General features: G+C 41.0%; 1 long non-coding RNA gene across 1 annotated transcript in view; it reads right to left on the reverse strand.

The window, feature by feature from the left end:
* Positions 1-1,447: 1,447 nt before the first annotated feature.
* Positions 1,448-14,770, reverse strand: part of LOC128315512 (uncharacterized) — a 42,126-nt gene continuing 28,803 nt past the window's right edge. The window contains exon 3 of the long non-coding RNA XR_008298322.1: positions 1,448-8,941. This is a non-coding gene — a long non-coding RNA (uncharacterized LOC128315512). The remainder of the gene's footprint in view (positions 8,942-14,770) is intronic.

The raw sequence follows: 14,770 nt of genomic DNA on the forward strand, positions 1-14,770 counted from the left end.
AGCTGCTAAACTCTTGTTTTCTCACCTTCATTCTTCTGTCCCAGGTTCTTTTTCGTGAGGTCTCTACATTTTTTGAATACCATGCTCTCCTTCACAGTCCTTGGAGCCTCTGCTAGCATTTTCTGAAAGAATCTCTTACAAAATCTAATAGACAACCTTTCCAACAACGTGCTAAACTCAATATTATCAAGTACTTGTAAAAAGTAAATTGCTACCACTACTTATACAAATTGCTAGTCAGGGAGGCATTTTTTTTTTTTTCAGATACTTTTGTAGGGACCAAAGGGAGTGGTAAGGAAATATGAATAGGTAATGAAATAAGTGCTGTGCTTTGTACAGAAATCTGAAAGCTATTGAAATATTACATAAATATGCACATAAGACTCGTGAAATGTGTTCAGTTGGCCTCTACATTTTGTAATTGTCCTATTCTTATTTTACATTGATAAATTTTAGTTACAAAACAGCATGGGAGATCATTTAAAAATAGTATCTTGTATTTAGCTAACAGATTTTTTAGAACATTGATTTGGGGGCACTATTATAAGCACAGTGACCCACGAGTTGTCTTTCTTATACATAAAGTGCTCCAAATTTAAGTCTTCTATTGATATGAAGGTAGTACTTTAGGAGTGGAGATAGAGAAATACAGGCCAAAAACCTTTTCTGATGGAAAGATAATCTGTTGCTCACGGTCTCAACAGGAAAGAATGAGATGGAAACATAGCATAGATTATAAACTAGAAATGTGCCAGAGATGAAAATGATCTGTCCTAAAGGCATCACTGTCGCTATGTTGACTCCTAGGTTTCCTGCAGATCATGAGCGATATCACCCTCCTAACCCTTTGATTCGGTCCAGAAAAGATTCATATTTCCTGCAGATCTCTTTTCTGGGCCAGGAGCACCCCCAGATGCATTTGCGCTTCACCCAGCCTAGAAAGCCTGCTTCTCATAGCCAAGCCACCTGTCCCGATTCAGCCCCAATTATAGAAGGAAGCCAGCTGTCCAAACTAAGAGGCCACCCTGAATGCTCCCACTTGCTGCTGCTGTCCATGTTGCTGCCACCACAAGAGAGGTCTGCTCTTGCTGTTTCTGCTATTGTAACGTCATGTGAGAGGCTACAACTGTTGCCCATAATGGATTTACACTTGGTGCAGGTTTTCAACAATAACGGGACTCAAAATCCCAAATCTCACAGAAACTCCAAAAGTCACCCTGAGACAAACAGGTAGGTCACTACCCAGACAGCAGTCAAAGACAAAGCCAGACACAGGGTGCCTGAGTGGCTCAGTTGGTTAAGTGTCCAACTCTTTTTCTTGGCTCAGGTCATGGTCTCACAGTTTGTGGGATCAAGCCCCATGTCGGGCCCTGCTTTGAAGGTGCGGAGTCTGCTTGGGATTCTCTCCCCCCCTCCCCCATTTGCATTCTCTCTCTCTCTCTCTCTCTCTCTCTCTCTCTCTCTCTCTCTCTCTCTCAAATAAATAAACTTCAAAACGAAAAACAAAGATAAAGCCAGACACTAGTTAAACTAGTAAGGACAGATTTTAATCAGTAACATACTGTTGTAATGGGAAAAATCCAGGGTAAAGTGCACACAACTTTTGTGCACACGTGACTGTGCATTTTAAAAGGGAGAATAAATAAGGGGGCTTGTGAGGGCAATCTGGCTGCATTATCTGTTACCCCATTGATAGTCAGGGTTGATTGAGCTAATCTGGCTGGCTAGGCAGGTGTCCCCTTCCTCCATCACCACTCCATGTGTGTCCCTCCCAAAGCTGTGTGCTCAATAAAGGAGGACCATTTTTTGGTCAAGGGTATCTGCGTAGCTTCTAGAACCTCCAAACGAGCTCTCAAGGTCCGTTTGTAGGACAATATAGGGTAGCCAAGCTTCCAAGACTCCAGACACATGCAAATGAAATGCTGCATGCCGGCACTCTGCCTTGCTTTAAAACCAGAAAAGAAAAATGAATAAAAAGGAGAATGAGGAAATAGGAAGGTGGCTAAGCAGGCACTAAGAGTCAGGGAAGTGAACATTTAACAAAAAGCTGGAAGGTGGGGGGGGGGGGGGGCTGTTGGCCCATGTGAAACTCCTCTGGGCTTATTAACTGGCTTTTATTAAAGTTGGATTCCTATCCTGCCACAGAGGCTGGGAGACGGGCCCTATCTTCAGGTATTGGCCAGAACGAAGAGTATGTTTCTCAACCTTGCCTTTGCTGTGCCCTCTGCAGAGAATGACCTGAAGGAATGCCCTTCAGATAACATGGAATCAAGAGCTTAACTTCAGCGACCCCATTTATAAAATGCTGATAATATGCATGCTTGTAAGGTTACACAAGATCTAGAAAAAGATCTTAGCACTGTGCCCAACCCATGGTAAACATGTGGGTATAATTTATTAGCTAGATAAAAGGCTCTTCCTTCAACATTCCCTTGTGTTCCTTCCTTCATGAAGCCTACATTCTTTCCAGAGTCTCATGGATTCAGCACCCTTCCTCTTTCCTCATGCTAGCTCCCTGAATCTGTCTCCATCGGTGTGCTTGCCACAGTTTATTCCATTGAAGTTCATGATTCTAGACTGAATGCTTGAAGGGAAAGGCAGTGTTTTATTCGTCTTTGTGTAGTATCCCAAATGTCCAGCATCGTCCCTGGGTACACATTAGGGACTTAGTGATAACTGTTTTAATGGACCGAATGGATGGATGGATAGATGGATGAATGAAATCCTCATCTTTTGGACAGATTTTGAAATATTGATTAACCCATTCTTTTTTTTTTAATTTTTTTTAACTCCAGTATAATTAATGTACAGTGTTAAATTCGTTTCAGGTGTACAATATAGTGATTCTGATTAGCCCTTTATTCTTGAACATCCTTTCTCCATTGGATTTTGTATCAGAGTTCAGTTGCAGAAAAGAGAAAGCACCACGGTGTTTTTCAGCTGACAGGGATTTAAGTGCTTTTTAAATTATTGGAAGGACTGGAAGAGTATGCTCCAGACTGGGCCTTCAGGAGTGACTTCCAGATCACAGCAGATATGATCCACTGGGAGAGATGCTATCCCTCCCGCATGAGGAAGATAAATCAGGAAGCTGTCCCTGGAACCACTGACTTCAGCAGGAGCCACCGCAACTGAACTTTCTTCTAGAGGTACATAAGCAAAACATGGATTCCCAGATCTTTGCCTCTCATCCCTCAGGAAGCTAGCGCCTGGATGCTGAATACTGTAGGGGAAAAAAACCCGACAATTCCAGGACAATTGCCAGCAGAACAGCAGAAGCTGCCAGAAGTGCTGTCTACAGCTTTCAAGTCTCACTCAAATGCACCTGCTTCTCAGAACCTAAATCACATCCAGACCCTTTAGCTGCAAGGAAGTCAGGCAAAGGTAGTTTTCAGCCTTCAAGACTCTACAGGAAGACATTCTAGACTCTGGATGGGTTGGATGTTGAGCAAGTCCGTGCCCAGTATCCTCACCAGCTCCTGTGGCTCTGCCAGTGTCCTGGTCCTCCTGAGCCCTGACCCTGCCCTCTTCATTGAGTCTTCCTTCTCTTTCCAGCACCCCACTTCACCCACTATGATTTTGCCCTGGACCAACTTCTCTTTCCCCAAAACTGGCTCACATAGGTCTTACCCATATCCGTTTCCTGTTCCAGTGCAGATGACTCACAGATCTTCACTTCCAGCCCTGACCTCCCTCCTGAGGTAGTTCTGTTGGCCCACCTGCCTGTCAGATGATACAGCTTGTACCTCCTGCCAGCGTTTCACACTCAACCTACCAAAAATTAAGCCTGTTGCTTCATTTAAGCCTGTTGCAAATTTAAGTCTCTTGACATCCCTATCTTTTATCCTACCATCATCCAGGCTTAAAACATCACGTGTGCTTTTTTGGTTTTCCAGTCCACATTCAGTCTCCAAGTTTCACTGTTAGGAAACTTTCCACAAACTCTTTCTACTCTGTTTTCTGCTGGCTCCTGCAGCCTAATGCCACTGCTAAAGCACCTTTTGCCTCAGGAGACTGAACGTTCTGACCCAGCTGCCTCCTCATGTTGAAGTCTCGCTCAATCTGAGTGTCGCACAGGTCAGTGTGAAAGGGAGCCAACAGACGGGCACCATGACTCTGACCTTTGCCCATTCCTTGAGTTTGCCTCTAAATTCTACCTTATGGCTGAATTTCGGGTAACAAATACAGAAAGAGGATGGAATTTTAAAGCCACCATTTTTCAATTATAATTGATTTGGGCAATAATCATCAATGAATGCCACAAATAGGGAAAAACTGATGAGGTACAGCATCTGTGTATAGCTGAATACACAGAAATATAGTCTTAAAGTCTTTTCCCACAAAGTACCTAATATTTATTAATTTACAAAGTATAAAATACTTATTTACTCAAAGTAGAGGAACCTGGCAAATATATTAATCAAAAGATAAACACTAACCTCCTAGTCCTCCTAGTCATGAGACAAACCCACATGACGATCCACGAGAAAACATGGTATATTTTTGTATTTGGCAAAAATGCATACCCTGAACTTTAACAGTGATAAAACATCCAACAATCCCCAAAAGAGCATTTTACAAAGTAGCAAACTTGTACACTTCAAAAACGTTAATGCCATAAAAGATAAGGAAAGACAGAAATATTTCCCGATGGAAGGAGCCAAAAAAAATCTTAGAGCTAAATATAACATATACTCCTGGATTGTCTCCTTTGTCTGCAGAAGACCATATTGGAACAATAAGCACAATAAATGGGGGAGGTGTCTGAGAAATAACTGGCAGTAACATATAAATGTTAATTTCCAGACTGTACTCTCATTAGGTAGGAGGGTACTCTTGTTAGGAACTAGATACTGAGGTAGTAAAGGGTAATGGGGCACATGCTGGTACTCCTAGCTTAGAGGGGAAATACATAGAATATACATATAATAGATACAACGTGTGTGTGTGCGTGTGTGTGTGCACGTGTGTGAGTGTGAAGAGAGAGTCGATGATAAGGCAAATATAAAAAGTTAACAACTGGGGAATCTGCATGAAGTGTATGTGAGAGCTCTTTGTGTTACTCCTGTAATTTTTCTAAAATTTGAAACTATTCCAAAATTAGAAGTTTAAAAACTACACGTACACAAGTCTGGAGTGATCTCAGTTCCCTCCACTTGCCATGAGCACAGAAAACGTAATGACAATTATGACCTAGTTAAAGAATTCTGGTCACAGCTGTGCCATAAACCACCAGGACTCCCACCTCCAGAAAGTCAGACAGTGACAATAACTTGTACCTACTGACATCTCACTTTATATACATTACACAGTCCTCTCAACAAAGCCACGAGGCTCAGGGGCCAAAGCACCTTGCCCAAGAGCTCACTGCTATTAAAGAGCAGGCTGTGAATTCTGCCTCAGGCACAGTTCAGGCTACCACTCTGCTATACTGGTTTGTGAAAAGACAAAATTGCCCTAGATGACCGCTGCCTCCTTTTAGCACTAAGGCTCTATAAGACACACATTTTCTCTCTTTTCCAGGAGTGCTTGGGTGGCTCAGCTGGTGAGCCATCTGACTTTGGTTCAGGTCATGATCTCACTGTTTGTGAGTTCAAACCCTGCATTGGGCTCTCTCTTGTTAGCGCAGAGCCTGCTTCGGATCCTCTGTCTCATTCTCTCTCTGCCCCTCCCCTGCTTGCTCTCCCCTTCTCTCTCTCGAAAATAAAATAAACATTAAGAAAACAAATTGACAGTCTCTATTCTGGAGGTTGTGATTCGTTTGGTCTAGTGGTGTCCCAGGTTGCTCTCAGACAAGTGGGGAAACACCTCTCCCTTGCTACAGTCATATGTGTGTGAAGCCTCTGCCAGGGCTAGTTTATTTGAGGTGACATCCGGCCCCCGAGTCTGGTATTTTCTCTTGACCTGCATGTAGGTGACCAGTCCCCCTCTCAGCCTTGTTTTGCTGTATGACTGTACTTCTAGAGCTAAGACATCAGAGACGCTTTCATATGAAGGAATCATGCATCCAGGATTTACATGTAGTGACCACGCATCCTGGTTTGCCTGGAACAGTCCCCATTTATGCCTGCTCTACTGGGGGCATGTAATACTGGCACCCCCTTTTAGTCTTCAGAGGGCCTCTGGACACAGATTCTGTCATTGGCTGCTGGAGACCTGGCTTTTGGCCCCTCTCATGGATAATCTGTCTACTCAGCAGCCCCCAGTTTGTCCCAATCTCTAGCCAGCAGATCTCTGACCAGACCATGTTGTACTTGGTCCCTGAGACTTAAAAGAACCACCAGACCATGAGAGTCATTTATAGTTTCACCCAACACTAATACAGATATGCTGGCACACTGAAGGAGCTTCATGCATTCTCTCTTAAAATCACATACACAGAGATTTTGCTCTTAATGTCAAATTTTCAAACTCCATTCTTTCCTTGCCAAAGACAGTGTGTGTTCATTTATGTCAAGCCTAAGTGCCTTGTACTGATGGCTTCTCTCCGTAACATGATCATTTAATCTGAAATATAATTCTCTGTAATCCTATAGCTCAGACTGGGTTCTCAGCCTGCTCCCCAGTCCTCTCTTGATAATGACATCATCACTCACTCTCCAGCTGGAAGTGACAAGGGTTGCCATGACAAAACAAGTAGGCTTTGCTGGCAGAGGCTTTTGTATGTGTGTGTGTATCCTCTGTCTTTGGCTCGCAGGGCTGATGAGATTGGCCAGTCTGACAGCCTGGATATAACGGTAAAATAGAGAAATCACAAGCGACATGACATGATGTTTTTAAAACATACACTGAGGCAGCAATGCCTTGAAAACCGGACCATTTCCTTATGCTTCTTAGGTATGAAGAATCCAGATATTTAGTTATAAGACATTTTCTTCTAGTTCTAGATACAAGCTCTGCTGATAACATTGAAATCTGCCGAAGAGTATACTTTTTCCTTCCATTCCTTATTCCTACTTTCTTTCTCTGTTAATCAGAATGTGACAAGAACCATTTAAGGGAACAGAAGGTCAATAATAATATGAATAGTAGTTACCATTTGTTAAGGGCCTATTCTGTGCCAGGCTCAGGGACTTTCTATGCACCATTTTGAATCCTCCCAGAAGCTGGTAGAAGTATCATTAGTCCCATTTTATAGATGAAGGAACTGAGGTTGGTGCCAGAGCCAGGATTTGAACCCTTACCACCTTGGCTCCAAAGCCTGTGTTCCATCCACCAAACACAGCCCAGGGAGGGTTATGCAAATAAACTGTACAGCTAGTAACTCCAGCTGTTTGTGCTTGACATTTTAGGGATGGGTGGGAAGGAATAGGAAAAAAAGGATTTGGGAACTCAGGTACCCATGAAACACTCCATACTCACTGCAGCTCTGAGATAATGAATAAAGCCAGCACATAAAAATCAACGGTTATGCACTATATACATGAACTTTATTCCCCATTTTGTTCTCTCTATGCTATTCCCATGGAGACATAGCTCCTTGATCTATCTGGAATAAAGTGCCCAGGGGATATGACGGAGAGGGCTTTGAGAAACCCGTGGAGAGACGGGCACTGTGCAAACCTTCAAGCCCTGCCTGCAGATTCATTCCATTTCTTTCTCCTTCTCTCTCCCTTCCTCATTTTCACTAGAAACTTGTGGTGAGATGGATTTTGTAATGAGATATGGACTCAGTAAAATACTTCTCCATTTGCAAACATTCTCAGGGAGAAAAAGAAACCACTATGGCGACCGACCGTGGGGAATGGCTGGCGCCACTGCTCTCGGCAAAGCTTTTCTCTCACGGCTGGGGAACCATCCCTCAATCGGCGGACATCATTGGTACCCATGGGGTCTAATTAGACATTCCACACCCCTTCTGGGTCTTGCTTAATTAAAACATTTATGCTGCCATTTTAGCAAAAAAGATTTATTCCATTCCCTGCAAACAACAGGGATTCTTGAAAACAGAAATCATCTTCAGATAAAATGTGATCAAATGTGCCACCAAATACTGCCTCATGTTTTGTTGCAAATGGGGTGTCTTTTTTTTTTTTTTTTTTTTAAATATAATTCATTGTCAAATTGGCTAACCTACATTGTGTACAGTGTGCTTTTGGTTTTGGGGGTAGATTCCCGTGTTTCATCGTTTACATACAACACCCAGTGCCCATCCCAACAAATGCCTTCCTCGATGCCCATCACGCATCAAATGGGGCTTCTAGTTTGATCATTCTGGCACTACTTTTTTCCTTGCTTCTTAAGATAGGTTGGTGGGGGGAAGAGAGGAAATTTAGGTCAAAATATAAACTGCTGTCCCTCAAAGGGCCCATACTCAGCATATAAAAAATTCTTGAGTGAAAAATTAATAACTAAGAACTTTAATATTCAAGGGCAAAACCTAGTGATAATGTTAAATACAAGTTAAATTGGATTATCTTGAAAAAAGAAAAAACTAAGGAAAACTCATTCCTGTCTTCATTTTTCTTTTTGGTTTCTCTTTTTTTTTAAATTCTTGTGTCCTCCTAAGCCTACAAAGAAGACTTTAATGAATCCTTTTTTAAAAATGTGTGTTTATTTTTGAGAGAGAAAGAGAGAGAGAGGGCATGAATGGGGGAGGGGCAGAGGATCCAAAGCAGGCTCTGCACTCACAGCTCCATGTGGAGTTAGAACTCATGAACCATGAGATCATGACCTGAGCTGAAATTAAGAGTTGACTGCTTAACTGACCGAGCCACCCAGGCACCCCTTTAATGAATCTTGATTGAGGTTCCTACCTACCCCTTCTTTGCCTTGCCAATGGGGTAAATAATCTGAACATTGGAAAGGGAATGAGAAACAAAGCTTAGTCCTCTCACATATAAATCTCATATTAAAAAGAAAAATGTCAAATGTTGTGTTTACCACAAGCCAGACTCTTAAGCTGTTCATGTGCAATTCTCATCGAATCCTCACAAGGCTCCTGCAAGACAAGCAAAAGGAGAGCCATTTACTGTTTTGCAGGTGAAGAAACTGGACTCTGCAAAAATTAAGAAACCTATTAGGGTGCCTGGGTGGCTCAGTTAAGTGCCGGACTTTAGGTCTCACGGTTTGTGGGTTCAAGCCCTGCAATGGGCCCTGCACCGACAGCTCAGAGCCTGGAGCCTGCTTCAGATTCTGTGTCTCCCTCTCTCTCTGCCCCTCCCCACTTGTACTCTGCCTCCCTCTCAAAAATAAATAATTTTTTTTTTTTTTTTGATTAAGGAACCTATCAAAGTCTCACATACGGTAAAAGCCAGAGGCAGGATTGGAACCGAGGTGTGCCTCATTGTAAACATTATTCCTTTTCTACTACTCCATGCTGTCAACTCAACTATTCTACTTAGGCAACCAGAGTATAAGAAACATGGTGACAAGGAGTGAAAATGTTTCTTCTAAACCCTAAGACCAGGTATTTTTAAAGGGAATAGGCTGAAAAGACTTTCTTTTAATATAATAAAGTGCCTGGCACAAAATAGGAGTGAGGCAAAACTTCATTCCCCTCCCATCAGGGGAGTAACTTAACTTGTACTAGAAAGTTCCACTGACATAATATTTTAACCATTGCAGTTCCATACGCTTGAAAGTCTCCTCACTGCAGGTTGACAGAGCAACGCTGGAAAATATTGGCACACACCAGTTCATTGCCTTGCTTTCCCCTCTAGTCGGTACCTCCTTCTATGCCTCCCTTCAAGCCCTGATCCTATTCAAGACCACAGAAAATGGGATTAAGAAACACAGCCAGCAAAGAAATCCTTTCTAACCTTCACTTCCACACTGGGCATTTTTTTGAACACAGCATACAGTCTTTATTAAGTACTGTATGCCCTTGTCATCATGGCTCCTTCTACACTGGGATTTATCCTCTCAGGAAATGTGTAACAAAGGGCAGAGTGATAAAGAAAGAATATAAATGGTCTGTGTCATTCAAGCTCTCATGAATGAAATTTGAATGAATGAAAAGAACCAAGGCTCCACAATTACATCAGGTAAATACTGGCTGTTCCCAATTATGTGCTATGTAAATGTACGTGTGTTTTCAAAGACCAGATCTGTACTATTCAGAGGACCCGTCAGACTTTTAAATAAGCACAGTTTCATTCTAGTAACTAACAGGACTGCAGAGTACAAGCCAGTCCAATATTTCTCAGCAATTGTGTAAGGTGGCTTTTCACTTGAAATATGAAGTGCTTTCTGAGAGTTATTTCAAATGAAGAATCTGTGTCCTTCCTTTATCTCTACAATCATATCATCATCTTTTCTTCTCGTTTTCCGGCCCTTCCTCCTCCTCCTCCTCCCTTTTCTCTTTCTTCTTCCTCTTCGACCTCAAATTTTATTCACTTCCTTTATACTCTGTAATTAATATTTATTGATAGTACGTTTGTGCCGTTGTACCATTAACCTACTATGTATCCTTCCATTTAAATACCGTCTCACAAATGAATATCTCGTTAAGACTTTCTGCAGGCTAAAAACAATATATTATTTTAAATGTTTATTTATTTGAGAGAGAGAGAGAGAGAGAGACAGAGGAAGCATGAGAACGGGGGAGGGGCAGAGAGAAAGGGGGCACAGAGGATCCCAAGTGGGCTGACAGCAAACAGCTCTACACAGGGCTCGAACTCACAAACTGTGAGATCATGACCTGAACTGAAATTAGACGTTTAACTGACAGAGCTACCCAGTCGTCCCTAAAAACAGTATTTTTAATTAATGCAAATGTTAAATCTTATTTCAGAGAGAGAAAGACATGACATCTAGCCCCACGGTAAACATTTTCAGAATTCACTGTAAAAGCAATTTTTAAAAATTCACAAAGAGAGTGGGCCTCATTATGGAGTGATAAAGATATAGTTCATTTCACCTCAAAAGAAAATCCAAGCTTTTGTTCACTCTGGACTTAACCATAAGGCTTATAAACTGTAAATGCTTTGTTCTGTGCTGGCCAGGGAACAATCTTATTAGGGCCTGAAAGCCCTCTTGCTTTTAATTCTCACTAGCAGATATCGCTCCATCTGGACCAGTAACTCAGATCCGAATGGGGCCAAAGCAGCTCAGCAGCATGACCTCAGAGCCGTCTCTGTCCTTAATGCTGCAAATCTAAAAGATTCCCAAACCTAGAATCAAACTGGCAGGGATAAGCATCCTGTAGGACGTTGGGACAATAGAAGGATTGGTGCTATCATGTTCTAATTAAAAGTGCAGGATCTGGAGTTCTGATCTTTGCGTGTGTGTGTGTGTGTGAGAGAGAGAGAGAGAGCGAGCGAGCACATGAGTGCAGGCAGGGTGGGGCAGAGGGAGAAGGAAAGAAAGAATCTCCAGCAGGCTCTACACCCAGCACAGAGCCTGATCCAAGCCCGATGGACCCGGGGCTCAAGCTCATGAACGAGATCATGACCTGAGCCAAAATCAAGAGTCAGACACTTAAATGAGCTATCCAGGTCAATAGATTTATATTATATTATATTATATTATATTATATTATAATCTTTTTCCTATTATGACATATAATACACACACAGAAACATAGTAAAATATAAATTACAGCTTAAAAAATTACTTGAAATCTAACACCCGTGTAAATCTCCCAGGTCAGAGAAAACATTACCAGACCCCCCAAAAACATCTGCATGTCCTTTCCAAAACACAAATTCCTCCCTCCTCAAAAGTAATCACTATTCTTATCTGAATATAATCACTTATTTGGCTCTCTTTCTGCCTTTATCCTAAGCATATCTAAACACTACACTGTGGTTTTGCTGTCTTTTTTACAGCAAATATAAATGGAAATTATACAGTGTGTATGCTTCTATGTCTGGTTTCCTTTAATTAACATTATATTTTTAAGAGTCCACATTTTATTTACTTTTGCATTCCACTGTATGAATATGCCACTATATATATCGTTTCTGCTCTTGATGGATATCAGTGTGGTTTCCAGTTTGGATTTTTTAAAATATTGCTGTGACAGGGACATCTGTATGGCTGAGTGGGTTGAGCGTCCGACTCTTGATTTTGGCTCAGGTCACGATCCCAGGGTCATGAGCTCCAGCCCCACCTTGTGGGCTCCCTGTTGGTCATGGATCCTGCTTAGGATTCTCTCTCCCTTTCACTCTGCCCCTCCCCACATGCTCGCTCTCTCTCAGAAAATACATTGCTGCTACGCACACTCTTGAACATGTGTCTTGGGGTGCACTCACACACATTTTATATATCTGGAGTGGCATTGCTTGATGACAGGAATGCAAATGTTCAAATTTAGTTGGTGATGCCAAGTTAAGATAAATGTACCAATTTACACTCTAACCAATGATGAGACCTCCACATTCCCACTCCAAATTGGTCTTGTTAGATTTTAAAATTTTAGTCATTCCAGTGGTATCCCATTGCCTTTCATGGATTATTAATGGGACTGAGCACTTTTTCAGTTTTTATCAGCCATTTGGAGATGCATGTCTCTTATTTTTCTTTTGGGTTTTGTCTTTTTCTTATTGACTAGTAAGGAGTTCATAATATAATCTGCATGCAATTTTTTTATTGCTTGTGCAAATATCTTTTCCCAATTTAGACTTGTGTTTTCACCCTCTTAATGGGGTCTTTTGATGAACAAAATTCTTAATTTTAATTTAAGAGTTATTCTATTCCTTTGTGGATTTTCTTTTGTGTGTCCTATTTAAAAAACTGCCCCAACCCTGATGTCATGAAGATACCCTACACTGTCTTTAAAAATCTTCATTCCTTTACCCTTCTTAAGAAGTTGTTCATCTAAGTCAGCTCAGGCTGCCATAATAAGTTACCTAGACTGGGGTGGCTTAAAAAACATATATTTATTTCCCACAATTCTAGAGGCTGGGAAATCCAAGATCAAGATACTGGCACTCAATTCCTGGTGGGAGCCCTCTTCCTGGCTTGCAAATGGCCATTTCAATTTGGCAGAGAAAGCAAAGCACATGAACTCAGGACACTAATCCCATCATGGGGACGCTACCCTCATGACCTCATCTATACCTAATTACCTCCTCAAGATCCCACCTCTAAGTACCATCACATTGAGGGTTAAGGGTTTCAGCATATGACTTTGGAGGGGGACACAAACATTCAGTCCACAACAGTCTTACATTAGGAGTTCATTTTTGTTAGCCCATCTATTTTAATATTTTCTCTCTGGATAACCAGCTGTCCTGGCACTGTTGATAAGCTGCCCTCTAGCAACTCTTCTTCAATACCAACTTTTGTCATAAACCAAATGTCCATTTTATCTCTTGATGTGTTTCTCTATTGTATCCCATAATTGGTTTGTCTATCCTTGAGCCCAAACTGCATGATATAACAATAATCAGGTGAAGTGAGTCCTCTTGTATTCTTCAAGTGGGTCTCATACTTTTACATTTCCAAAGAAACTTCAGAACCAGTTTCATTTCAAAAATATATAGGACTTTTGTTTGGGTTTGCATTGTATCTGGAGATAAATTTGAGGAGAACTGATTTATATTATCTAGTCTTCTGATAGTCCACAAAAGTGGGATATGACTTCATTCATTGAAATCTTCTTTAGTAATTTCTTTCAGAATTTTAGAGTTTTCTAACTAAAGGAATTGCACATTCTTTAGAGTTATTGTTAGGTATTTGATATTTCTTGATAGTACTATAAATGATTTATTTTTTAAGATTAAAAAAATTTTTTAGGTTTATTTATTTTTGTGAGAGAGAGGGAGAGAGACAGAGAGCAAGCGGGAGAGGAACAGAGAATGAGGGAGACAGAATCTGAAACAGGCTCCAATCTCTAAGCTATCATCACAGAGCCTGACATGGGGCTCAAACTCACAACCATGAGATCATGATGCCTAACTGACTGAGCCACCCAGGTGCCCCTCTTTCTTAAGATTTTATTTTCTAGCCATTAGTTGCTGATAAATAGACATACGAATGATTTTTTTTAATTAAAAAATCTTGTATTAGCACTCTCAGTAAACTCTCTTACTGGTTTAATAATTTATCTGTAACTTAATTTTTTTCTTATGTATACAATCAGATAATCATCTGTGAAGAACAACTTTTATTTATTCCTTTTTGATACTTACTTTTTGTCCTTTTTCATGCCACCACACATTGGCTGAGGCCTCCAGTACAAGGTTGAATAGGATTAGTGCTTGGAGGCAGCCTCTGCTTATTCCTGGACTCCAAGCAAAACCTTCCAACATGTCACACTTAAGAATGGTGTTTGCTGTAGGCTTTTTCACATTAAGGAATTTATCTCCTATTGTCTATAATCATGATTGGATGGTACATTATTTTTAAAATATCTGGACGACATAAAGTCTTGAACTCATACAGATCTATGATAGTAAGAGTCCTGTGTAAGTGTGAGAAAGAAGGTGCTTTTTGACTTGATCTTTAGCTAAAAATGGACTATTGATCATAAAATCTCTGTTCTAGGGGTGCCTGTCTCAGTCGGGAGAACGTGAGACTCTTGACCTCAGGGTCATGAGTTCAAGCATAAAGCTTATTTAAAAATAAAAATAAGTATATTCTAAACTGGATAAGCTGTGTGAGCAGGAAGAGACTCTAAATAGCCAGTAATATGTTTTCTTAGACATAACAAATGACATTAAAAATAATGTGGAATTTTTTAAATCTTTCAACCTACAAGATCTTGACATGGTAAGATTTTGGTTGTTTTTATACCAATACTAATTTTCAGTAATAAGAGTGATCATAAGGTATTCTTAAGCACAAAAATACCTAACCGACAGCCCTGTTATGTCTCCAAATT

The sequence above is a fragment of the Acinonyx jubatus genome, chromosome B2 (assembly GCF_027475565.1).
Source record: "Acinonyx jubatus isolate Ajub_Pintada_27869175 chromosome B2, VMU_Ajub_asm_v1.0, whole genome shotgun sequence".
Classification (NCBI taxonomy): Eukaryota; Metazoa; Chordata; class Mammalia; order Carnivora; family Felidae; genus Acinonyx; species Acinonyx jubatus.